Source organism: Anser brachyrhynchus (assembly GCF_964034855.1).
Source record: "Anser brachyrhynchus genome assembly, chromosome: 2".
NCBI lineage: Eukaryota > Metazoa > Chordata > Aves > Anseriformes > Anatidae > Anser > Anser brachyrhynchus.
In genome coordinates, this window is record NC_137695.1 from 35607968 (window position 1) to 35632231 (window position 24264).

Sequence of the window (24264 nt, forward strand, 5' to 3'; positions counted from 1 at the left end):
AGCATTATGTATTATACGAGTAGCACGAGCAGTAGATAAATCTAGGTTCTGCTTTTGACACACGATGGTGTTGCTAATAAAAGAAAAACACTTCAGACAACTTTTGTATAAATCATGGTTAGTTTAGTAGAAGATTAAACAATACTTTGGTCCCTCAGGATATTCATGAACAGATGAAACATTAACCACTGGCTCTTAAATGTTTTATAAATCTGCAGTACACTCCTGCAATGAAGAAATAAATAAAAAAAATATATGATTTATAAGGCAGCAGGCCATGGAGGGGCAGTTACCTTGGCAGAGACCAGGCTGTACGCTAGGTAGGGCTGGCACATTTCACTTACCAAAATCTGGCACGGTCTCGGATGAAACGCATTTGTGCAGTGAGGGATGTTTTGTACAGTAAGTGCGTGATTTATTTGCCTGTGTGGAGGAGCTGCCTCTCTGACCTTGCAGGAACCAGGCTGCAGACCAGCACTGGGCGCAGTGACAACCCAAGGCCATTCCCCATAGGCTGTTTATGCAGAAGTGAAGTGGGGCATCCTTTTTATTACGGGTTATCTGGCCATCCCGGGATGGGGGCCGGTCACAGCCTGCCTCCAACACACAGCGCAGAATTTCTGCACGGGCCAGGGAAAGTCCAGGGGCTGGAAGACAACGTCCCTTGTGCAAGCAGGGAGAGGTGTAAGGCGGCCCCACGAGCAGCCGTAGGGGCATGGGGTCGGTCCCTTTCCACCCCCGTCACCCGCACCACTCAAGCAGCGCACGGGGCCGCCCTGCGCGCCCCCACGGCGACTTGCGCTGCGGGCCAGCTCTCACCTTTGCGCTTCCCACCCCAAAAAAGCCTCAGGCTGGGCACTGCCCGAGGTGGGATTTGCCCCCCCCCGGCTGCCGGGGGTGCGGGTGGGCGCTGCGCGGGCGCGCAGGGCGGCGGGCGGGCGGCAGGGGGCGCTGCGCGACCGCGCAACGCCTGGCGCAAACCCTGCGCCCGCCCCCGCCCTGCGCGGCTGCTCCGCGCCTGCCCGCCCGGCGTTACCCCGTTGTTTACAGCCGTAATTAGGGGTGAATAATTACCGCGTGTCCCCGGCCGTGCCCGGGTCCAGCTCTGCGCATCCAGAGCTTTAGAGGCGTGCACGCAGGGAGGCGTGCGTGCAGCTCGCTCTGGAGGCGTCGTATTCCTGTTGCCGCTCCTTTTCCCCGAATTAAAAGTAAAAGCTGCTCTTGTGAAAGTCCGCCTGTCAGCTGCCCCGCCTGACCCAGCTGTGCGTGAACGTGCCCGGAAAAATGCATGGGCCCGAGCCAGCGACTTCAGCGATGCCTGGGCCAAATGGTATCTGGGCAAAGCCAAAAGGAGAAATGCAAATTGAACGTGCGTTTTCCAAAACCACTCCCAGATTGATACAGTGGGACTTTCAGAGTTAACTTAAAAGGCTGAGGTCTGAGCCTTAGGAACACAGACCATGTGCCGTAATTGCACAGAGCCTTTCTATTTTAGCCAGGAACACGAGCAAAAAATAAATAAAAATGAAGAACTGCTTTTAAAAAAGCAATTTTTTGTGTGTGCATTCCTTAACTTGCCATGGTCTTCCTCAGATGCCTCTTTCGGACTTTGGGAAATCAGGGCAATCGAGCTCATCACATGCTGTCACTTTTACATTGTTTAAGTCTGGCCAGTTATAAACTGAGAGTAATTTAAAATGAATTTAAAATTAACCATCATGCCCTGGCTGTCTATTTCTGCTCCATACCCTATGCTATTGATCTGCATGCTTCTGAAAATGAGAGTTAAATAACTTTATTCCTGCACTGCTGGCTGATGGATAACATAAGGATACAGCTAGCGTGCTTTGTTTCCACAATGCAGTATTGTTCAGGAACATAATAATGTAGTGATACCGTCAGGTTAGAGCACTAGCAGCTTATTATCTCATCAGGCAATCATCTCAAGTTTGGCCCGGAATATTTGTGAGCTGTTGTTTTTTTCACAAAGGCACAAATTAATTTGAAACCCGAATCATTCCAGGGCATGGAGCAAAGCCTGCTCATAGCTATGGGCAGGCAAGCAGCGACAGGCAGGCAGCGATGCTATGCCAGGTTTGCTCCAATATAAAGTGAAGCTTTGGCTTCGTAAAGAAACCTTTTAAAATGACGTATTTTCTGTGTGCTGTGCAGCCATCACAGACCTAGTTGTTGCACTGGTAATGCGACAGCTAAAGAAAAGTAGCTCATTCTGTATTTCAGGGCTTACCACTATCAGCAGATGCTGAGGGAGGAGCCCAGAAGCTCAAATCAGAGCCCAGGAAACACTTTTTGCCTTACCTTTAATCTAAAAATGCAATTCTTATTCTGATACAGAAAGAAATGCTTGTGCAATGACGTATGTTCACATAAATAGGTTTTCAGGCTAGCACACCGAGGAACTGGCACCTTAACTGAGTTGCAGTCTCTCATTCCTCTCCAGCTGCCCTAGCAGTCCCTTTCCTCCACGGATCCAGCCTGCAGGACCAGGGAGCGATGCCCAAAAGCTGTTTTACACCTTGGTCAGTGTCAGGGCTGCCCACCCTGATGGGCAGAAGGGACGCGCTTCCTGCTCTCCGGGATTTCTTGCAGCCAGAGCCCATTTCCCTGCCTGCAAGGTGAGTGTTTGAGGCCAGGCTTTCTCCTGTTGAAGCTGAGAAATCTGCGCAGTGACCCTGAGAAATGCAAAATAAACAGAAAAATACGACCGTCGTTTGGTTTTGTGCTGATAAATCCCTCAAGCCAAGACTGGAACCGCCCCAGCCGCAGGACGTGCCACTGAAGCACAGCAAGCCGAGCACTAACCCTGCATCACTTGGCGCTGGGCTTAGCGAGGCTCTGCTCCTGCCCATCACTGAAGTAATGAATCGGGAATGGCTGCGTGGTGGCAGCGAGGCCAGGATCTGTCAGAGCTCCCTGCCCGCCTGCCCGACAGCCCAGAGAGCAGCCCATCGAGAAACTTAACAAATAAGCCTTGGGAGCTCTCACCCCTCGCCTCCTGCCAAACGTGGGGCTTGGCACACTTCAGGCACAGCGCAGGCGTGTTTTTATGATGCCTCAGCCTTGAGAGTGCAGCCAAACTCTCCCTGCTCGTGTGTGCCTGTTCAGAGCATCTCCATCACCTCTGGCTGCTGTCAGGCCTGTTCACACGTGGGAAATCACCATCAACAGGTCTCTTCTCTCCTACACCTTTCCTTTCCCAAGGAGCCAGAGATCTGGTATGTTTGTGGCCAGGGAGGGGCACAACATGTTGGCTCCTGGGGACTGGCATTGTTCATCCTAGTTGTGTAATTCAGAAACGTGAGGACAGAGCCCAGAAGCATCTGAATGCCCTTTGCTTGTGAAAAAATACAACAAAGCCTCGGGTGACTGTGATGAGCATAGAAGTCCCGCTCTGTTAAACTCTTCCCTTTACTCCATTCCTTGCAAAACCATTTCATACGGACCCACTGCACGGTTACCCTGCACTATTGCCCCTTGGGGCACCATTTGAGACATTTTGTACAACAAGGAGGGCAGCACCCTAACAGATGATTCCACCTCCACAGATAGGAAAGGCTTCTCTGTCACAGGCTGGGAGGGAACATTAAGCCTAGTTCAGTGACCTCCCAGATTTCCTCCTGCTGTGAGAGCAGTGTTAAGAAAATCTGTTCTGGACCTTCATGAATTTATTTCCCAGTAGAGTCCTGACAGTATCTGTAATAATCAAGAATAATCTGTCCCTGCAACCGTATCATCACTTTCCTGCACCTACTAATGTGAAACCACCACACCACATCTGCTGGGACTGTCCAGGTACTTTTTTTTAATTATTTTTTATTTTATTTTATTTTATTTTATTTTATTTTATTTTATTTTATTTTATTTTATTTTATTTTATTTTATTTTATTTTATTTTATTTTATTTTATTTTATTTTATTTTATTTTATTTTATTTTATTTTATTTTATTTTATTTTATATTTTATTTTATTTTATATTTTATTTTATTTTATTTTATTTCATTATTTTATTTTATTTTAATTTTATTTTATTTTACTTTATTTTACTTTATTTTTATGTATGTGTGTGTAGGCTGCTGGTCTACTAGGGACTACATCAAAACCAGCCAATTCTTTTCACAGAGATAGCTAAAGAGCCTGATGATCAAGCAGTGATGGGTCCAATCCCCATGTGCTTCCATCCTTGTCAGTTTCCACTACCGTATTCTGAAACATACAACATGATTGGTATCTTTTCACTCAAAAATAACATTTTAGCTATAGGAAGAGGGCCCACAAGGTGGCTCAGGTGGAAAAGAAATGCAGAGGGTTTTGATCCCTGGCTAGTACGTATAGGACAGCGTGACAAGAAAGTACTGCTCTGGAACAGCTGCTTGAGACTGTCCGAAAAGACCTGCTGATTTGACTCCAGCTAACGATGGCAAGGTGCAGAACACCAAATCACTGCCCGGTGGGCTCAGGGGACCCGGTCTCACAGCTGCTCCAGAGACCAAGGGCTGAGAGACAACAGCCTGTACACGTGATGAAAAGTCACAGAATCACAGAATGGATTGTATTGGAAGGGACCTTAAAGATCATCTGGTTCCAGCCCCCTGCCATGGGCAGGGACACCTCCCACCAGACCAGGCTGCCCAAAGCCCCATCCAGCCTGGCCTTCAACACCTCCAGGGATGGGGCATCCACAGCTTCTCTGGGCAACCTGTTCCAGTGCCTCACCACCTTCAGAGTAAAGAATTTCTTCCGAATATCCAATCTAAATCTACCCTATATTAGTTTAAAACCATTACTCCTTGTCCTATCACTACACTCCCTGACAAAGAGTCCCTCCCCAGCTTGTGTACTCCCAAAGTGTACTCCTTGCGATCCAGATCCAGGCACATCTGAGGGCCCTGCCCTTCTGACTCGTCCACAAGTACCTTCTCCAAAGAGCAAATGTAAGGCTTGGGTAAGACTCTGAAGAGCAGACATCCTTCAGCACTTTCTTCTGAGTCAGTCAAGGAAGTTTCTGTTAAGCCAAATCCCTTCCGAAGCCTGTAAAGTCATTTGTTTTATATCTTGCAGCTTATAATGTAAGATTATCCACAGGGTATTTTTTTTGCTCTCTGAGTGGATAATAGGACATTTAACAGTTGAATGATGAGTGGAGAACCGTATGTAAGCCTGGATAATTCAGTATTTCTAGGTATTCATTTATTCCTCCTTGTATCATCTGAATATTCACACAAAACACAAGCAAAATAAACCTACACAAAACCCCCAATCAAGCGAGCAGATATGTCACAATTTCTTGTCATAATAGTCCGAGCTAGTTTCTGTGAAGATGGTTTTCCATTTGCACATGTGAAATTCAGGAAGTGACAGTGCAAGTAGTACGAAAGTTACTTCTATATCAACTCCATTGCAGTTTTCAAGGAGTAACAAATAACCAAAACAACGTACACGATACTAGGGATAGATGGCTGGGTTTGAATTGCCTGACCAGGGCAGCTTAGAAGAGCAGCAGTTACCTGATATTTTTGCTTTGTGTTTCCATAAAAGAGTTGCCCAGCAGATTGCTATCCTCTTTGCTAAAAATGTGAGTTGGAAGGTAACCGGAGGGGTGGTTTGGTAGCGTGAGGCTGGTTCTTAGCTAGCAAAGACGGACACTTTTTCTCACTTTTTTCCTGCCTGTCTTCCTATAGTTACCAGCGACAAATTTCTTCTGAAGCAGAATAACAATTCTTGCTGAAGTGGAATAAAAATTTCTCAAATCTGCTGAAAAGAGAATCACAACCCATAAAGTCTCCAAGTTTGGAGAATAATTTCCAGTGCTGTGTTTTGGAAGTAGAAGCTTTTTTAGGACACCGGTTTTGCTAAAAGGAAGCAAACACCCGGACCTGTTGTGCTCGCCCTACTCGGCACTTACCACTGAAAAAGCCAACATCAAAACCAGTCAGTTTTTTCAAATCTGAAGAGAAAACACTGGCAAGGGTGCCTCGGTGGGATGCACCACCTCCACAGGTTTGTGTTCTTACTCACCTGCTCCCAAGGTGAGTGGTCTCAGGGGATCAGCAGGCCGTAACCTGGCAGGACGCCTGGTGACAGCCCTTCTACACCAGGCCTTCGTCCCCTCGAGCGTGGCTGGAGATGGGGACGTGGATCGCCTCTGCTGGCCCTCTGCCTGCTGCTGCGACAGCCTCAGGCCTGCTGAGCTCCGGGGCGCCTCAGCCTGATGCTCTCCTCCAAGTCGTCGTCCCCAGCAGAAAACAAAGTTATTCTGCTTTGTGCTGGTGAGTCCTATGCCTAATGTGTTAGATAAGATTAACTCATTTTGCCTAACTCGTTGTAGGCAGTATTTCCATAACAACATGAGATACTGAGGATGGCAGGATCTAGTGAATGACCACAGTAAGGGTGATTTAGAAATTTTCCACAGATTAGAGAAATGAATTAAATTGGACTTATCTCATAAAAACAAGCTCCTATTCGATACATACGACAGCAAGGCCCTCCATATGCAGACAGTAACTGTATTCAGCCACAGAAGGCATGATGGAAGCCTCCTACCTTGATGGCCACGGAGTTCACACGAAGGGAATTTTTTGGGGAAAATAAAATTTTGCAGAATGTGCATATGTTCTAACTGAAATGACCCAGACTAATTATGGGCACCCGTGGCGTGCAGTGGCAGACCTTGTGCAGACCCTGTGCAGACCAACTGCAGTGCTGATGCTGAGGTCCGCAGGCTGGGGATGGACACCTACCACACCAGCACATCAGTGCGATGGTTGCTGCTGCTCATCTGAGGAGACATCAGGGTGGTGGCACTGCTGTGCCAAAAGCCAAGTGAAAACTGGACTTTCTGCAGATAATCTCAGGAAAGCAGCAGCAGATCAAAAGGGTGGTAGGGAAGGAGAACCAGAGAACTTTCTTCACAGAAAATACAGCAGTGAGAGGTTTACACCCATTGATCATAGCTATTTTTTTGTGTGTTTGTGCGTGTTGGAAGTGTGAAAAGAAACTCGCCTCATCCTACATAGGAGGAAGGTCCCTGCTGGTGAAAGGAAGCCAGCAACACCCCCAGGAAACCAGTAAGAGCTGCAGTGATAACCCTCCAGATCTGAACATCTCTGCACACATAAACTTTACGAACAGCTAAACGCAGACCTACAGAGTTCACTCGGGACACTACAGGTGCAGTCAGTAAAGACTTTTTCAGTGCCTGCCTTGGATGATGAACCATTTCCACACAGAGGGAGCTTTCCCAAATTCCCACATTCACCAAGAAGGACTGCTAATGAGAAAGACTGATATGAAATGCTGTGAGGACAAAATGGCATTAAAACAATCCCCACACAAGACATAAGCGCATCCCGTGCAGCAGGGAACCCTCTCCTCATCAGTCTGCACCAAGCCCATGTGCCAGGCCAGGCCACAGACACAAAGAGAAAACAAACTGCACTGGGTGGGAGGTGCTCAGTTCAGACCTTCTTCGGTTACAGATTTTGTTGCAGCTGAGGATCTAGCCCTCTGCATGTAGACGGGGCAGGTTCAGTCTGAAAATATACACAAAGCTTCCAGGACACGATTAAAAATTGTAAGTGCCTCAGCTAGGGTATAAGCAATTTAAATCATTCATCACATCTCTTGAATATAACCATCATTTTCAGTTAACTGACAACTGACTGAAGTCTCAGGAAATTTGGGGCATATTTGCTTCATGCTTCATAGAATCTGGTATTTCTTAATTTTTTGCGTAGTTTAAGATACAGTTTTTCTCATGTTGTCATGCAAGGTTTGTTCAGCCCATAGATTTAAGGCGTGTTTTTTGCTCAGAAAGGTATGTTCTGAGCTCAGAGGTGAGTGCTGGGGAGTTTGGTCTGATGGGCGCCTTCCTGGAACATGAACAAAGAGTTCGTGTAGAGCCTCTTGCCAGCTTGGGACATGAGAAATGATGGATCGTTGTCCTAAATCAGCATGCATGACAGCAACCACGTATATATTGTATGAATAGGATGATGGATTGTAGCATTTACAGAATGCAAAAGTTTGCTTTAATATTTTTTCTCTAAAATTGAGAGTGAGCAGTAAAACGGGCATAACTGAAAGGACTGCATTAGCTTTATTTATGAAGAGTATTAAGATCTTAAATACGAAGTGTTGTAGGTAATACAGACATGAATAAGTGGTTTTAGCTAAGAAACTGTAAGGAAAAGAAAGGAGTATAGTTAATGTTTCTTCTGGGAAATTCTTCCTTTTTATTAAGTATCACCATTTATTAATCGTATCTAGGCAATTCCTAGCTTAATGGTACATTCAAAGTAGATTATTTGAAATTTAATTTGGAATTCATTCAAATGCAGCTGACTTACACCATAGAAAAGTCCTCACTCTTTGGAGGTCTCATCTGTAGATTAAATGCTTTCCTCTGTGTAGGAAAACCTATAGCCTACATATGTGAGAATGCAGTTAAAATACTGGCACTGCAAAAGGATTTCTCAGATACATTTTTTTTTCCATATTTCTAGAGTTTCTTTGGAAAATATGCTGTCTGACCTCCTGAGGGAGCAAAGCATCTTCTCCACAAATTAGGCTGGAAAGCTTAGGAGGAGAGCAGCCATTTGCTTCAGCCTTGTGCTGTGTGGGTTGCTAATTTGAGTTTCTGTAAAATGGAACCAGCTTCAAGGACCTCAAACGATTCCCATCAAGCGCTGACATTTCCAGATAAGGGGAACATTAGCTCCTACGTTGTCTTTCTCTGCAGCTTCGGGAGGCTGATTCTTAGCCCTCTGCTTTACAGTATTGCTGTATTTACTCTAACTTTTGTTTTTAATGTCAAGTGGCTAGAATTGCTGAGAGGATTTCTACTCTGTGTAGGGAAGAAAATGCTTTTTTATGTGACACAAACAGCCCAGCAGAACAAATGAATAAGTGTAATTTTTATAGGCCTGGAGGTGAGGAATAGAGAGTATTACGAGGGTAATTTCATGGGACAAAGTCCCCTCGGGTATTTGAAACTCTCAAGAGGCATTTGAAAGAAGGAAATTAATTCAAGAACATCTTGCCAGCCAGGTTATTGATATAGGAGTGGATGTCGCCAAGAGCCGTGTGGGAGGGAGAAGCCTGGTGTTGCTGGCAGCTGTGGGATGTAGGCATGGCCAGGAGCTGGCACCCAGCGTCCTCGTTTGCTGCTGGCTCCTGATGAATAATCGCAGCTTTTTAAGGTGCTTCTGTTCAGAAGGTCAGGTCTGGTCCCTGTCTCACTGATGCACCAGCCCAGCTGGACCTTGGCATGCCACTGCCTGGTCCATGCACCCGGTTCCCAGCCCATGGGGTCAGTGGGGATGCACAGTAGTACCCAAACCAGAAATTTCACATTTTTCATCATGGCTGGCTGAAGGATTTTGGTCATGTTGGACAAGCACTGGTGGAGAGACTCAGTGTGAGGGCTTTTGAAGGGCCCAATCCTCACGCTGTTGCCAGAGAGGTCTGCTGGTGGCCATCCAGAAAGTCCCCCCACACTACTGGTGGTCACACCTGCTGGTAAGTTCCCTCGCCACCACAACAGAAGTGGTCCCAAAGCACCCTATCAAGCACCTTCTCTCAATTAACGCAAGGAGAAATGTCATTTCATCGCTTGTGTAACGAGCTTAATAATGTTTAATGACCACTTCATACTGTTGTTGGTTGCTGACCACAAAATAAAGCCAGGCCGATTGGGATTCGTGGTTTTAATAACACGGATAACTGCATTGGAAGACAGCCACTTTATTTACTATCACTGAATTCTTTACTATTGCTGTTATCAGTACTGCTGATGATATTTCTACAGCAGCACTAGGAAGCCTCAGTTATTCACCAGCAAGCTGGGCGCTACGCAAGCTCGTGTCCAAAAAGTGACCATCGCCACAGGCAGTTTGTCACCCATGGGAAACATGCATGACTACAGTGCTGCTTAATCACCTTCTGGATGGTTTTTTCATGAGTTTGCTATTATTATCATCATTATTATTATTATTGCTCCAGCCCCTCATCGGGGACATTTATTGTATTTTCTGGTTTGATTATGGAAATACATCGGCCACCGTTTGCTGTTGCTTTTCCCGTGCTCCTGTTGGGATACTACAAACACTAAAGCTGACAAGCTCTGTATTTAAAGGTGAAGGAACATTTATTTCAGAATAGAAAGCAGTGTTCTTTCTCTTTTTTTCTTTTTTTTTGGCAGCCTTCAAACGTGAATGAAGCCTTCTATGAAAGAATTGAAATGATGGGGTTGTGGTTTTATTTTTAAACCTAGAAATTCAAGCACAGATTTCTATCCAGCTCATATTTTCATGTTTTAAGGCATTAAGTACTCCCTCTCCCACTCCACCAAAAAAAATGAAAGATTTTTTTTTTAAAAAAGGCAAGGAGCTCTGTAAGTACGAGCACACACCGTGGCAGCAAAACTTTCCTAATGAATCGTCCCATTTTCAAGTGACCTCATCTATGATTTGTGTCCTCTGTGCGACTCCTCCATTAAGAAACTTCTGTGATTGCACAGTTCAAATTCACACAGGGAGTCTAAGGGTTTTTTTTTTGTTCTTCTTTTGCAGAGCAATGGTTAGTAATGACCTAAGTAGTGCTTCAGAGCCCATTTGGAGTTTAGCATTTCCTTGAAGACAGACAAGCTTGAGTCTTCTCAAAATAGCTTATCAGTAAGACTCTTCTTGGCAGAGTTTCACTGATTTAAACCCAAGAATAAGGAATTAAGCAAATGTGTGGGGGTATGGGTTTGAGTAACAAAAGGCTTGCAATACACTGCAGATACCTTCTTGTTTAAAATTTGCTGAGCTGAAAAGAAAAAGTGGGTTTTGGTTTTGTTCTCCCATTAAATGATTTTGAGAAGCAATATTACAAAAATTATGAAAAGCATTAGTGATAACCATCTCTGGCACATCGAGGAATGTATTCATCAGGGACACTATGAAACAGAAACCCATAAACCGATAGGATTATTGGTGCAGATGTTGCCCATGGCCATGCTCAGGATTGTCTTGTTACTGCAGCTATTCAGCAGCAAGCCTTCCCAACCCGCCTTTTAAAATCGCTGGTGCCAAACTGCTGCAGGCCAAAAAAAGTCATTTTGCATTTGGCTGCTACCTGTTACCATTCTTTCCCTTCCCAGCTAGTGCACGCTTAACCCCTGTGGTGTCTGCTCCATTTCTTTCCTTTGGTGCTCACATTTAAAGCTTCTGCATTGCTGAACGGGGACCACGAGCGCTGAAAAGCAAAAACTTTAACACTTTTAAAGAGGCTACAACAGAGCAGCGGAATCAATCACCATTGGGAAGGTTTGGGCACCAGTCCCTCAGCAAAGCAAGAGGAGCAGCCCTTTAAAAGGGAGGCCCCTTGCTGGAATGGCTCTGGCACTCCCGAGAAGAGCAGGAGTAAAACCTCTGACAAGTTCGATCAGGAGAAGGCTGGATGAGCTGAACTGCGGGCCCACATGGAAGCGTACACTCATGCACGGACCCCAGTGCACAATGGGCCATCCGTGCTGTCAGCACAAGGCTTGGACACGGACCAGGCATAGAAACTAGCTTGTGTTTCGGCTTGAGCAAGAAGTTATTTGTTCATTTTAAGTCAATATAAACCATCTCCAGCCCTCCTCAGGCTTGTCACTCCCTAAGTGACTTTTCTCACTCTTCAGCTATTCGTCTGTAATGCAGCGGGGGCCGTCGTTATACTGGCTTTGGAAGAAATCCCAACGCATACAAAGACGCCTCCACTTGAAGTGTTGAGGGCAAGCCATGCGCTACCAGCACATCCTGGCACTAGCCACTGCGCTTGCCTCCCGACAGACCTGCTCTAGAGCTACAGCCCACCTCACTGCCCATGCTGTGCCCCAAAAATAAGGTAGCTTGTCACAGAACAGTTAGATCTGTAAGGTAAGTCCGGATTTTGCTCCACAGCATTTGGGTTAGATGCTCCAGAGAGTAGATTTGCAACACTCGATCCCTCTTCCTTTTATATTCAACCTGCATCTCTGACATTTGTCAATTGAAAGTATTTTCCAGTTCATTTGGGGAAGCACGAAGGAGGAGTTACACTGAGCTTCTGATAATGTTGGTTCATAATAGGCATGAAACTTCTCATACCTGTGGATGAAAGCCAAAGCTGCTTTGTTTGAATACATCTGCGCTTTGTTCCGGTTACCACCTAAGCCACCAGACTCCCCTTTACATGGGTTTGTCACTAAGAACCACACAGCGCCCCAGCACCACTGCCTGGGATGACTTTTGTGCTTCCAACCCTCACATGGCTCTCTGTTAACAAGTACCTTCAGCTCCTCCAGCTCCACATTAAGACGGGGAACCCACAAGTATCTGGCATCCGCAGTTCTGCTTGCAAACCAATGAATCAAACAGACAAAATCTGAGCAGTCTTTTTTACCTTATAGCCAGCAGAAACTTCCAAAGCTGCTCAGAGCCTTTACTCATCTCCTGTTTCCCCCAGATCTATCATTTCGGATATCCAGCTGGCAGTGGCATAGCCCTTATCCTGAGGAGAGCTCCAGGACTGGACCAAATGGACATACCAATTCTCTCTCCAAACCCAGTCGCGTTGGATGCATCCCAGCCTGAGTGCATCTCCCAGCTCTGGTGCTTTGAGCAGTGGAAAATAATCAGCTGTGTCTTTCTCCACAGCACATCCTTTGTGTGTTTATTCTTATATTTAACTTTTATTCCCTATACAATTAAAATGTTTATACACTTTTTTTTAAAAGGCCTCCACTGACTAGACAGTAAATCTACTCTTACAGTGTTTTTTCCTGCTTCTGAAGCAGTTCACAATAACAAACCTACTTGCTCCCCAACTCTTTTACTTTTTCTAGGTAGCATGAGTCATGAAAGTTTCCCAAGTGCCTGCAAAAACATTCCTTAATCCTTCCCCGGTTGTTTTTGTCCTTTGTCTTCCAGGGAATGCGCCGCCCTGGACAAGGTGGATCTCTGGCTGCAAAGGCTGATGGCTCACGAGGAATTCCCCACGCTGGTGGCACTGCCATCCTCTGCCCAGTGCCACACACAGGCATCCCTCCCTTGCCCCTGCATGCGAATGCCTCTTTGTGGCAGGCACTTCAGTAAACTCTTACTTCAAAAAGAACGATTATATATGGTGTCTGAAGTGAATTAGTTTTTGATTATGTGAAATCCACGTTCAAAAGAGCCCTTCTGTAGACCACACACTTGAAAAGCAACATAAACATCAAAATCTAAAGCCATACTTATGTATACACGTCTGTTTACATGCATATATTTAGATAATCATATATCATTTAAACTTCTTCCTCCCCCCAAAAAAACAGTTCATGAAGTAGAATAAATAGCGTCAGTTTGAGAACGTATGACCCAACAGCAATTCCTCTCACAAGTGCTTTTTATTCTTAACACAGGGAAATATTTCAGTCTGGGGACTCCAAAACCCAGTTTGTAGACAGAAGTAACTTGGTTGACTGGGTTTCTTTTCACATTGGGTAACTTTGAGCACAACAAAGTGACAAGGATTTGCTGGAAGCTTTACCTAGCAAGCAGCACCTCTGCTGCTTGGCTGGTCAGTGGTGACTGTCACCAGCACTTCATGTACTAGAAGTGCTTTTAATATGGTTACACAATGCTTACAATTTTAACGTTATTCTAACAATAAACTGCTGGTTTAGCTCAACTTAAACAGATTTCAATGAACTGAGAGCAGGATTAGTACAGGCCCACAACGCAAGCCTGTTGTGCTTTCAGCCCAGGCAATCAGCCCATGCAATGCTCAAAGAGGCATCCCAGTGCTAAGAGCTGAAAGCCTGGGCTCTAAGCTACACCGACCAAGTCCTCACTTCATTTACATGCAACTGCTAAGATTTGCCTTCACTGCGTCTTCCCATTTGTATGCTTGATCCCAATTATGACTAAATTTAACACCAAAATTTAAACAATATGTTTCAGACAAGTGAACCATATTGAGAAAGAATGTAATCCAGAACTGGATGCTTAACTTCAAGCCAGGAACACACAATTTCAGTAATAAAATCTTTTAAAGACAGGATTTAATTTTCATTGTATTTATATTCTTGCTGCCTAATCAAACCCATATGGAAGGCGCTGCACTGAATGAAACTACAAAATTACTATTTCAACAGACCAGCCTGTTCTCAAACCTATGACTGATGCTCAGCTGAACAGGTTGTTTTAAAACATTTTGGCACACACCCTTTGCAAAAGCGGTGCCCTGGAGCACCCAGGCCTGCTTTCACTTTTCCTCTCAGCGTGATCGCCAGCGGCTGCCGCGCAGCTCGACCACCACACTGTGCCTCCTGCTTTCCAGCTCTGCCAGGGGCTGGCAGCGCAGCCACTGAGAAGTCAAAGTTGTCATCATCCATGTATTTCCTCGAGCAGTCACTTACAGTGCTTTTGTCTAAAACTTGTACCCCTTGCAGCTCACGAGCCTTCCTGCCTTGCTTAGCGCTTTGTTACTCAGATTGATTTTATTTAGCGGGCAAGGGTTAAGAACAGCTCTGCTTTCTTGGCAATGCTCTGTACAGTCTCCTCTTTCTCTCTAACGAAGATAGTTAATTATAGTTTGTTTTCCAACAACAACTGTTTGAGTACTGTGGGTCCTCATTGGTTTAGCTTAGTTAATCGTATTTGAAAGAATGAATTTCTACGGTATCATGAAAAGCCATGAGAATCCAGGATTTGGAGCCCACTTACTTTCAAATTAATGCACACCAAAAATTAAAAGCAATGTGTTATGCAAGTATTTTATGCATGTTATATCTCAGGTACTTATTAAAGCGTCTCAAGAGGCAAGGGCTCCTTTTGCACAGTGCAATTACAGGCAGAGCTCCTGGATTAGTTTGGTCAACGTGCAGTCTGTCAGTTTAAGTTTAACATCTCAGGAAGCACTTACCAAATCGTGATCACATGGACGTCAAAGTTCAGAACTGAACCGAAATCTTGCTCCTCCAGCACCTCCCACAGCCTCTTCCACCCACCACCCTCTGCCTCCTCTCTCCCCAGCTGTATCCTCGCTCCCTTTCCTGCTTTCTTCTCCCAGCCCCTCAAGCCGTACCTGCAGGAGAGCACAGTTGTGTTACAACCCCAGCAGCTGCAGAGCAAAAATTCTCCAGCAGATTTGCACTTTAGAGCAAGGGCTGCAAGAGATCACTTTTAACAGCCAGTTAGCCTGAAGTGCACCCTTCCTCCACGGCTTGCTCTGCACAATCAGCTCCTTGCCTTAACGGCTCTGTGGGGGATACAGAGATGCAACTCCCTGGAGACTAAACACAAGTGACCTTGAGAAGCAAGCAGCACGGCCACACAGATGCCCATTATTGCCTGTATTGCCTGAAGCACTTACCAGACACTACTTGGAGAAGGGAAACCACCACCAGCCCCTTCAACTGCAGGAAATCCTTACCTCCTTAACGCTTCTGTCCTGGCAAAGCCCCTTCCCCGTGCTGTGAAAGCCTTTGCAAAAGAAGTCTCTGCAGTTCAGTGATCCTTCTCAGAGGCCCAGCTACAATTGAAGAGCAAAACCCGCTGCTTATAACAGATTAAGTCTCCCAGGAAAGTGGAAATCCCTCTTCATTAAACAGATATTTAATCCCATACTTTACTACTTAGGAAAGTTAAAGCAAGCATGTACCTTCTAATGGGATTCAACTCTTCTTGCACGCTCAGGCTAGTTAACACTCTTTAGTCAAAACTCATCGCTATGTGCTTTACCTTACATTTATTCAGGGTAACATTTTCCTTCTGTAACCCTTCTTCCCACACCTTACCTTATAAAAAACACGATGGCTCATGTCACCATAAGCAGCAATGGAAGCAGCTGTGGGCTAAAAGGCAGCAGGAGTGGTAAAATCATTTCGAGTATAAAGTTAGGAAAAAAAATGAAGTATGAGAGCTGATTGCTCTGTTGACTTACATTTCCCTCCACAGAGACCATCCTTTCTGTGCCACATCCAGGGTACGAGCACCTAAAGGAACTTGTAGTCAGTTGTGATTTTGGGATGTGCTAATGGGAGCTGGAGTCAGCATGGCGAGTGATAGCACTCACTTGGACAGCTTTAGTGACTAAGACTGCTGTCAAGACAGTAGCTCAGGAAGCGTTGTGGTAGCGTTTCCATTACTTCTACTAAGGCCTTTGATGCTGCCGTAGCCATATGTGAGGTCACACAGAGCTGTCCCAAGTCCCACTGTAAGCTGCTCCGAGTATTTCACCATACAAAATGCAACTGCTTTCCGGACAGAACCTAAAGCCAGCATCCATACCCATGCACATGTTCCACTGTTGGTGGTGTCAGCTCACAGCCATGTGTCACAGCAGAGAGGAGCAGCACAAAGGCAACAGTGTGAGGCTTGCTGGTCTCAAATCACTGGGCTGTGGGAACAAGCAGGGCCTGTTTCACCTGACCACTCTTTTTGCCAGTGTTCCTTTGCCACATTCCCAGTGCGCAGGCACACTTTCCAACCCTCTCCAATTCAAATCTATCCGTTTATTTGTGAAATACCTCGTTTCCTAAAGCTGCTATTACTCTGGAGTTCTCACATTACCACAAGTATTAATAGAGTACTCTGCTGCCTTCCTCAAGCAGATCACGGTACTAGCTGCCCCGCACTCCAACTCATGATCACGCAGAGTATTAATTGCCTCCATCTGTATTTAGACACCTCCTAAGCCACCCAGCTACTAAAATGCAGAGCACTGAACAGCTTCTGTTTGCCTTAGTAGACTACTCACACAACTCAAACACACCATTGCTCACAAGTTTGAATCTCTTGTACTGCCAGCGATGTTCCCACAACTACAATTCCTGCAAGCTCCTACAAAACACAATACGGATTTTAATGCGTGAGCAGCTCAACACTCAGCAGTGAAACTTACTTTTATAAAAAGCAGAAGTGCAGAACTTTACTACAGCTGAAGAACATTCACAGCAACTCTGCAAGAGACCAAGCGTTGTTGCAAGGATGTAGTTTTCAAAAAATAAAGAGGTAAGAGCCATCAGATTAAAAACTGGGTTAAAAAAAAATTGCACTGGCTTTTTGTGCAATGGTCCTAACAGTCCAACCAAACTAAAACTGAAGTGGCAATCATTCATCAATCGTCTAAAGCTTCTGATTCATAAAGCACAGGACTTTGTATGCTCAGTTCAGCAAGTTATGCAGGTATTTATGCAAGTAATTACTTTTGTGTTGGCTATATGAAGCCAGGTTTCAGCTCCCTCAGTCTGCAGTTAATTGCAATGAGGTTTCAACGAAACACCTCTAGTATCTTAAATATAGGTTCAGCTGCACTGAGCTATTTTCACTTCTATTAGCTCCAGTAATTCAAAAAAACAAAACCTGGTCACAGGAAAGGTTATTTCTAGATTACAGAAAGCACGATTAATATGTAGTTGAGTTTCTAGCCTGTTTCATAAAGCAAGAAAATAGCCTTATTTGAATGGCATTCACCAAGGTTTAGCAAATTCCACTTCCCTCCTGAAATAAAACAGAAAATAACCTTGGGCTTGCATAGCAGTTCCAGTTTGCACTTCTAAGAACCCACCTACTCCTAAGCTCAGTGCCCTGTTTTCTGCCAGGAGCAGTTTGGCCTCCTCCAGCTCCAACCAGGATGCAAGCCTGTCACTGCACAGCACCAGTTAGGTACCTCTAAACTGCTGCAGCTCCACTTCCCATTCCAAAATGCTTCTCCCATCCTGTTCTCCCAAGATTTAGAGAAAGGGTCATCACTATCATGGAAAGCCAAACGAATGAAACTCCACAACCCACTGAAGTACAGCCACAGCTGCACAACCTGCTCTGGGTGAGCTTCCTCAGCACTTCAGTTTGCCTGGACCCAGAAAAGTTTCTTGAATATAGCTGCCTCAACAGCAGATAGATATAAAAACTTCCAGAGTCACTTACTGGTTTTGGGGTCAGCTCACCACTTCAATACTTCATTTGTATTTCATTGGACCCTATGGTCTATTTATAAATTGTTTATCATACAGTTGCTTGAAGTCAGCAAGTTTACTTCTGTTTTTAGTAAAACAGTGCATCTTAGTTCTACGAAAGCACATGTGCAACACTTGCCTTTTCCATCAATTTCTACAGCATTTTTAAGTTACAGTTAGGTTACAAGTGTTTTACAAGTTTAGGTTACAAGCGTTAGATTTTTGCTTAAAACTTCACCGGCTCAAAGTCAGATTTCCAGAAGGTAAAACAAGAATACGCCTCAACTGTATCATGTCCAGTAGCATCCCAAGACCAACTGCCCACAGGCAGTGCACCTTGCCTTCAGTCTGCATTCCCCTGTGCTCTTCAATCTCCTCCTGTCACACAACGAACAGAAACGGTGGCTGTTTAGCACGTGTGCTGCCTCATCATCACACCCAATAGTATTTTGGTAAATCTCAAAATACAAATACATTGGTAAATCTCAGGATTTTAAGGAGATTCTGACCTTGAAGAGAAAACTGGACGAGACATTTCAGAAGTATAAAAGCTGTATTTTCAATTCAGCATTTAAACTGCAGCACCTATATACAGAGTTGAAACATAGACACACAGCTGGATCAATACATACAGGCAATCTGGGTCATACCGGATGCATTCAGCCTCAACTTTCAATGTATTTGATGGCAAATGCCTTTGCTATTCTCCAGCTTACAGAAAAATAAGTATAATTTCCTATTTGAAGGAGCAGTCAAAGACTTGCACTGTTTTAGAAATTTGTGTAATTTACTCAGCATGTTCATTTGTCGCTCCTCCAATTAGGAGAGGGACATAATTAAATAGACACTTCAGAGTTTCAAAAAGGACCAAAAAATAAGGCAGCAGTTTAGAGTATGTTTCCAGTGATGTGTTACCTAGCAGAAAAGCCGAAGATGCCAAGAAGTCATTGGAAAATAAGTCGTATCAATGCAGCTATACAAATTGACATTCAGACTTTATTTTAAATAGCATCACCGTGTTTGTTTCCAGTTCCCACATCATCTTGATCAGACGCTACTCTTAAAGGTTAGTCAAAACTCACCTCCCACTCACGAACCCAGTTACGGCCGCATGCCTCATGACCTTTCACAAGCCTCACACAAGAGCTGGCATACAAAATCCATGCGTGCCACACGGCACACTGCTGTTGGTGCACGTTTCTGAATGGCCAATGCATTTCAGTGCAAGAACAAAGCACAAGATCTGAAGCGTGCTCTTCTTTTAGCCCTACCTTACAGTCACGTGATGGCCCATATCAAAGCAGAAGTGCCACCAAAAGGTCACTATTCCAGTATGACTTGTAGGACAGGAGGCACCGCATGTCACAAGCACGTGGCAAGGACAAGCGAAGGACCACCAGAAGGCCAAGCTTTACTCACCTCACCTTTGCAGGTACTCAGCTTGACCACCATGGAAATAAAGCAGGCAGAAAACTGGCTCCGGCTGAAACATGAGAAAACGGATGAACTCTTCCTTCCCACCACAGCTGGATTCAAGTTTGCTATCTGCTGCCACATCCAGACCAGTGAAAAAGACTTCAGTAGCTGTCTCCCTTATTCCAGGCTGAAGTTATACTGAACTAAGCTAAAATCAAACACGTTACGCTCACCCTGAATGAGCAAGCATATGCTCATTTCTGTGGGTTCTCATAAGAAACTAGAGTTTTAACCACCAAATCTGAGTATCTAAGAGACCTATTTAAGATCCACTGCCCTCAAAAAGGCTATTCAGTAGTCCAAAGATCGGTAGCTGTAATTTGCATTACGTATCCTATTAGGCAGCAGCCACCCCTAAATTAAATATAGTGGGACTGCAGCCCCAACAATGCAAGGTGTTTCCCTATAACCGCACTGATTAAACAGACACCAGACTTCCAAGTCCTTTTTAGCAGACGTCACACTGCACAACGTAAAGTGGCAGGCAATTGGCCAAAAATGGTTAGCAAAAAGGATTCCTTAGACCTCCAGTATCCAAATATAGCCCTGGCTGGTCACATGGGCTGCCATACAGTAAGTGCTCCTCACTTTACCTACCCTCTGATTAAGCAGTTTGAGCTAAAAAGCATGTACTTAGAATAGCATTTCAGCTTCCAGCCCAGCTCTATGAAGTGTATAATCTTGCTGTACCTTCCACGTTCAGACTGGCAGGAAGGAAAAGTTGGTTTAGGTTTCTCGTGAGCCCAAAGGGGATGATTAGCTACAGAAAACCAACTGAATATGAGACCCCTAATGTTTATGTATATACATATAGACAAGCACACACATATACGTGCATATATATATATATAAAAGCAATGCATCTCTAACATACCACAGAACACAGTGCAAAAGAATACAGAACGTGCTGTAAAAGCCTCACTCACTAACAAACTCCGTAGTGCATACTGATTTTTTAATATTAAAAAAATTGCCATACCTTACTCCGCCTAACCTTTAGCAACTCCTGCCTTCATATTATGCTCAGTATGTTGAGAGCCAATTGGTTGACTATGTCCTCACAAGAGCTCCATGGCTGTTTACACATCAAGAGGCTGTGCAAAGTTTCTGAAGAGAGATGGGCCTCCATTGTGCTGCTGCCAGACTCCAACTTAAACTGAAGTGGGAAAAAGTTGATTCTGGCCCGTCCCTTCTCAGCCCTCAAAGCCCCTGTCCACGTTGATTATAATGCAGGCATCAAATAAGTTTATAGAACTTTGCAACTGTACTAATAATTACCAGTTTCACTCGCCCTTCCAAAGCACCCCCTCCCAAACAGTGAGGATCAAGTATCACGGTACTGACTTACAGCAAATCGCATGGTTTTTGAAGAGGTTCAGAGGTTGAATTTAGGTAGTAGCTATTACTTGACCCATGTTGGGGTTTTTAGGGTTCCTAAAGAGGAAAAAAAAAGCTCAGTGCCACCAAGCAAAGCCACAACGTTCACATAGCAAACTGAAATATATTCAAGTTACAATAGGGCATTATGTCACAGCTTTTTGCTAAGAGCACAAAGTCTTTCCTCCAGCTCCAGCGCTCGGTTAAGCTATTACTGTTACACTCTCACAACAAAGCACACTGAGGAGCGGCGTGCAGCACGTTAACATACCCACCGTGCCACGTTCAGTTTCACATTAATGCCGACGCTAAGCCGGCCTGCCCGCACTCCGACCACCTCCAGACACCCAGATGTTGCGCTATTTTTATCCCCAAGCAAAACCCAACAAAACTTCAGAGCGGGAGGCCACCGGGTTGTAACAGCAAAGCCTTTATTCCAAGCCTGCAGCGGGGAGGTTTCGGTGCCGGGCAGGCTCGCTGCGCTCCGCTCCCACCTCGCTTGGCCGCTCCGCCGGGCCTGCCAAGGCAGCTCGCCGTGACGTGTCCACCTGAGGCAGCCTGGCTCCGCCGCAGCAGCCCCCGGAGACAAAGTTCTGTAGTGCACTGACTGCTATCGTAACCAGAGTCGGAGTGTCACAGAACTTTGCTTCAGGAGGCCAGACCCGCCTCGGGCTCCCCGGGAGGCTTCCCCTGCTGGAAAAGGGCGAGAAGAGGAGCACGGTTAGAAAACGAGGCGGGGAGACAACGACGGGAAAGCGCCGCCCGCGGCGGAAACCCGGCGGCAACAGCTGGGGTCGGCCCCGAGCCCCCTCTCGGCCCCGAGCCCCCTCACGGCCCCGAGCCCCCCTCACCCTCCTCCTCCTCCTCCTCCGCCGCCGCCGCCGCCGTTACCGCAGCCCTTCCCTCAGCCCCGCCGCCGAGCGCAACAGGTCCGCCCCCCTCAGCGCAGCTCAGCCCGGTCCATCCCGGTCGGGCCCGTCCCGTCCCGTCCCGTCCCGTCCCGGCCCGTGCGGGTGCCCGCGCCCCGCGCCGCCCCGCGCCGCCCCGCTCCATCTTGACTTTTGCCGACGTGGAAATTTTGGGTTCGGGGACGAGCCGCGCTCTTATTGGCCAGCGCCGGGCGGGGTCGGAGGTCACGGCTGCTGTCGCCGCTCCGCGCCAAGCCGCCCGGCGAAGGCGGGGCCGCCCCGCCTCCCTCCGCGCCCCCCCCCCCCCCCTCCCCGCCGGGCGGGGCCGCGCCGTTAGTGGCGGGAGGGGGGCGCGGAGGGAGGGTCCGTGCGCGCTCCCCGCGCGCGCCCGCGGCTCCGTCAGGGGGATGGGGGCGGTGGGGGGCGGTGTGCCCCGCTGGCACCGTGGGGACGGGGGCGGGACTCGGCGAAAGTTGGAGCAGGGGAGCAGCGGGAGACCGCCGGGGGGGGGCTCCGGGTCTTGCCCGAAGCCGGCGGGATTTGGGAAATTTGGTCCTGCCTCACCCTGAGCTGTGCCAGATGTGAAAAGTCCTGCTTCACCCTGCCCTAACCCAAAATACGAAAAGTCCTCCCTCACCCTGCCCTAACCCAAAATGTGAAAAATCCTGCTTCACCCTGCCCTAAACCCAAATGTGGAAAGTCTTCCTTCACCCTGCTGTAACCCAAAATATGAAAAGTCTTGCTTCACCCTGCCCTAAACCCAAAATATGAAAAGTCCGGCTTCACCCTGCCCTAAACCCAAAATACAAAAAGTCCTCCCTCACCTTGCCCTAACCCAAAATATGGAAGCCCCTGCTTCAAAACACCCTCTCCTCTCCCTCTGGAGTCTGACAGGAAAGCTCAGGTGGATCGGTTTTCCGAAGCAGATGATTTCTTCTCTCTTCATTTAATTCTATTTTCTCTGAGATTTCTTCTCTTTTCTTTTTTTTTTTTTTTAATTTTCTCTGAGACTTGGCTACTTCTAGTACTTTGCTCTCTAGCCTTCCACAGCTATTAAAAAGGATTTCAAAGCACAAAGTTGGCTAAATAACTACACGCTTAAAAATAATAATCTCTGCCGCCATTCATCTCCCTTTACACTGAATTAAATTAATTAAACATAAAACCTGCCCTATCGATCAGCTCGCCCGCTAGGCTCGGACAAAGCTGCTGATGCAGTCAGCAGTGGGAACAACCCACCCGCGCCGAGCTTTGCAGCCGTGTAGGCCTTGGCTATAAAAATGCCCCCGCGTGTGTCGAGGCGTTGGAGCAGCCCCAGAGGGATGCTGACACGCGGCTACGTGGCCATGGAGGTGTTGGGACGGGGAGCCAGGGCCCTGCCCCGTAACGGGATCACCGCTCCCTGGACGCCGGCCCTCGCACCATCTTTGTCACGGCAGGATCCCAGCGATGCCGGCGAAGCCAAGCCTTAGCTGGCATGTCAGTGTCTGAAAAGGAAATAACATGAAAAACGTTTCTTTGTTGTTGTCATTTATATTTTTTCCAATGTAACATTTGGGGAGGGAGAATCCCAGAAGGATCTCTTACCTTTAAATACCTATTTTTTTCCTCCTCTTCCTTACCTCCTTTGTCTGCAGAAGCAGAAATCGCAAGTCTTCTGTGAGCCTTCCTGAGGCGTTTGCAAAGCGTGTTCCTCCCCATCCACACCTTCATCATGCCATTCATTCTCCAGCCCTATCCCATTCATTTTTCCACGGGTAGGTTATTTCCTATCTTCCCATTCCCCATCTATCCCTGGTCCCTAAGCGTGCAACCCCTGTGCTAGGCCGTGGCGTTGGCCTCAGCTATGCTGTTGCCACTGCCATGTGTAGGGGAATATTGATTTTACAGTGTGTATGCTCTGTAAAAAATCAATATCGCAGTAGATTGAGCAGAGCGTGCATCGGTGTAATGGAGCCCAGCCTGCTAATGTAACATGCAGGGGTCCTCATTCAGAGATTGAGGTCAGTCAGAAAATGGAAATGTGTTTTCTTATTTTATTGTCTGTTTCAGATTTAATGTAGGTGTTTATGTTCTAGTGTTTAACCTACAGCAGGGCATAGAGTTGCTTTAAAGTCATATTCAACAGAATGTCACACGTTTCATACAACATACATAAAAAACATGCCTCAGGCATACAGCCCATCTTTTAGAGCTTAATAAACACCCTCTGCCACTTACCCACCCTATGTCCATTAAACAATGGTTGTGAGGAAAAATCAGTAATTTTTGTTTCTTCAAAACAAAAATAATTTTCTGTCATTGGGTGCAAACTTAGGTTCTGATTATGTAGTAAAAGACACGCAGTGCTTTTAACGAGCCCTGATATAATGGCATGTATTAATGAATATCGTAACTGGGTATAAGTGAAAAGAATGAAGGAGGAGAAATAACAAACATACAGCACAAAACCAGAGGAAAAACCCACACTGATTTTAATGGACCTGGGATTTTAGCCAGAATGTTCTCCATGATACATTATCCGCTTTTTA

General features: G+C 46.1%; 1 long non-coding RNA gene across 1 annotated transcript; it reads right to left on the reverse strand.

The window, feature by feature from the left end:
• Positions 1 to 1037: 1037 nt before the first annotated feature.
• LOC308190894 lies at positions 1038 to 23570 on the reverse strand. The gene is made up of 3 exons (XR_013947558.1): positions 15101 to 23570; positions 2428 to 2693; positions 1038 to 1334 (listed from the first exon to the last, which is right to left on the reverse strand). It is a non-coding gene; the product is annotated as an uncharacterized lncRNA (long non-coding RNA).
• Between the last annotated feature and the right edge of the window lie 694 nt (positions 23571 to 24264).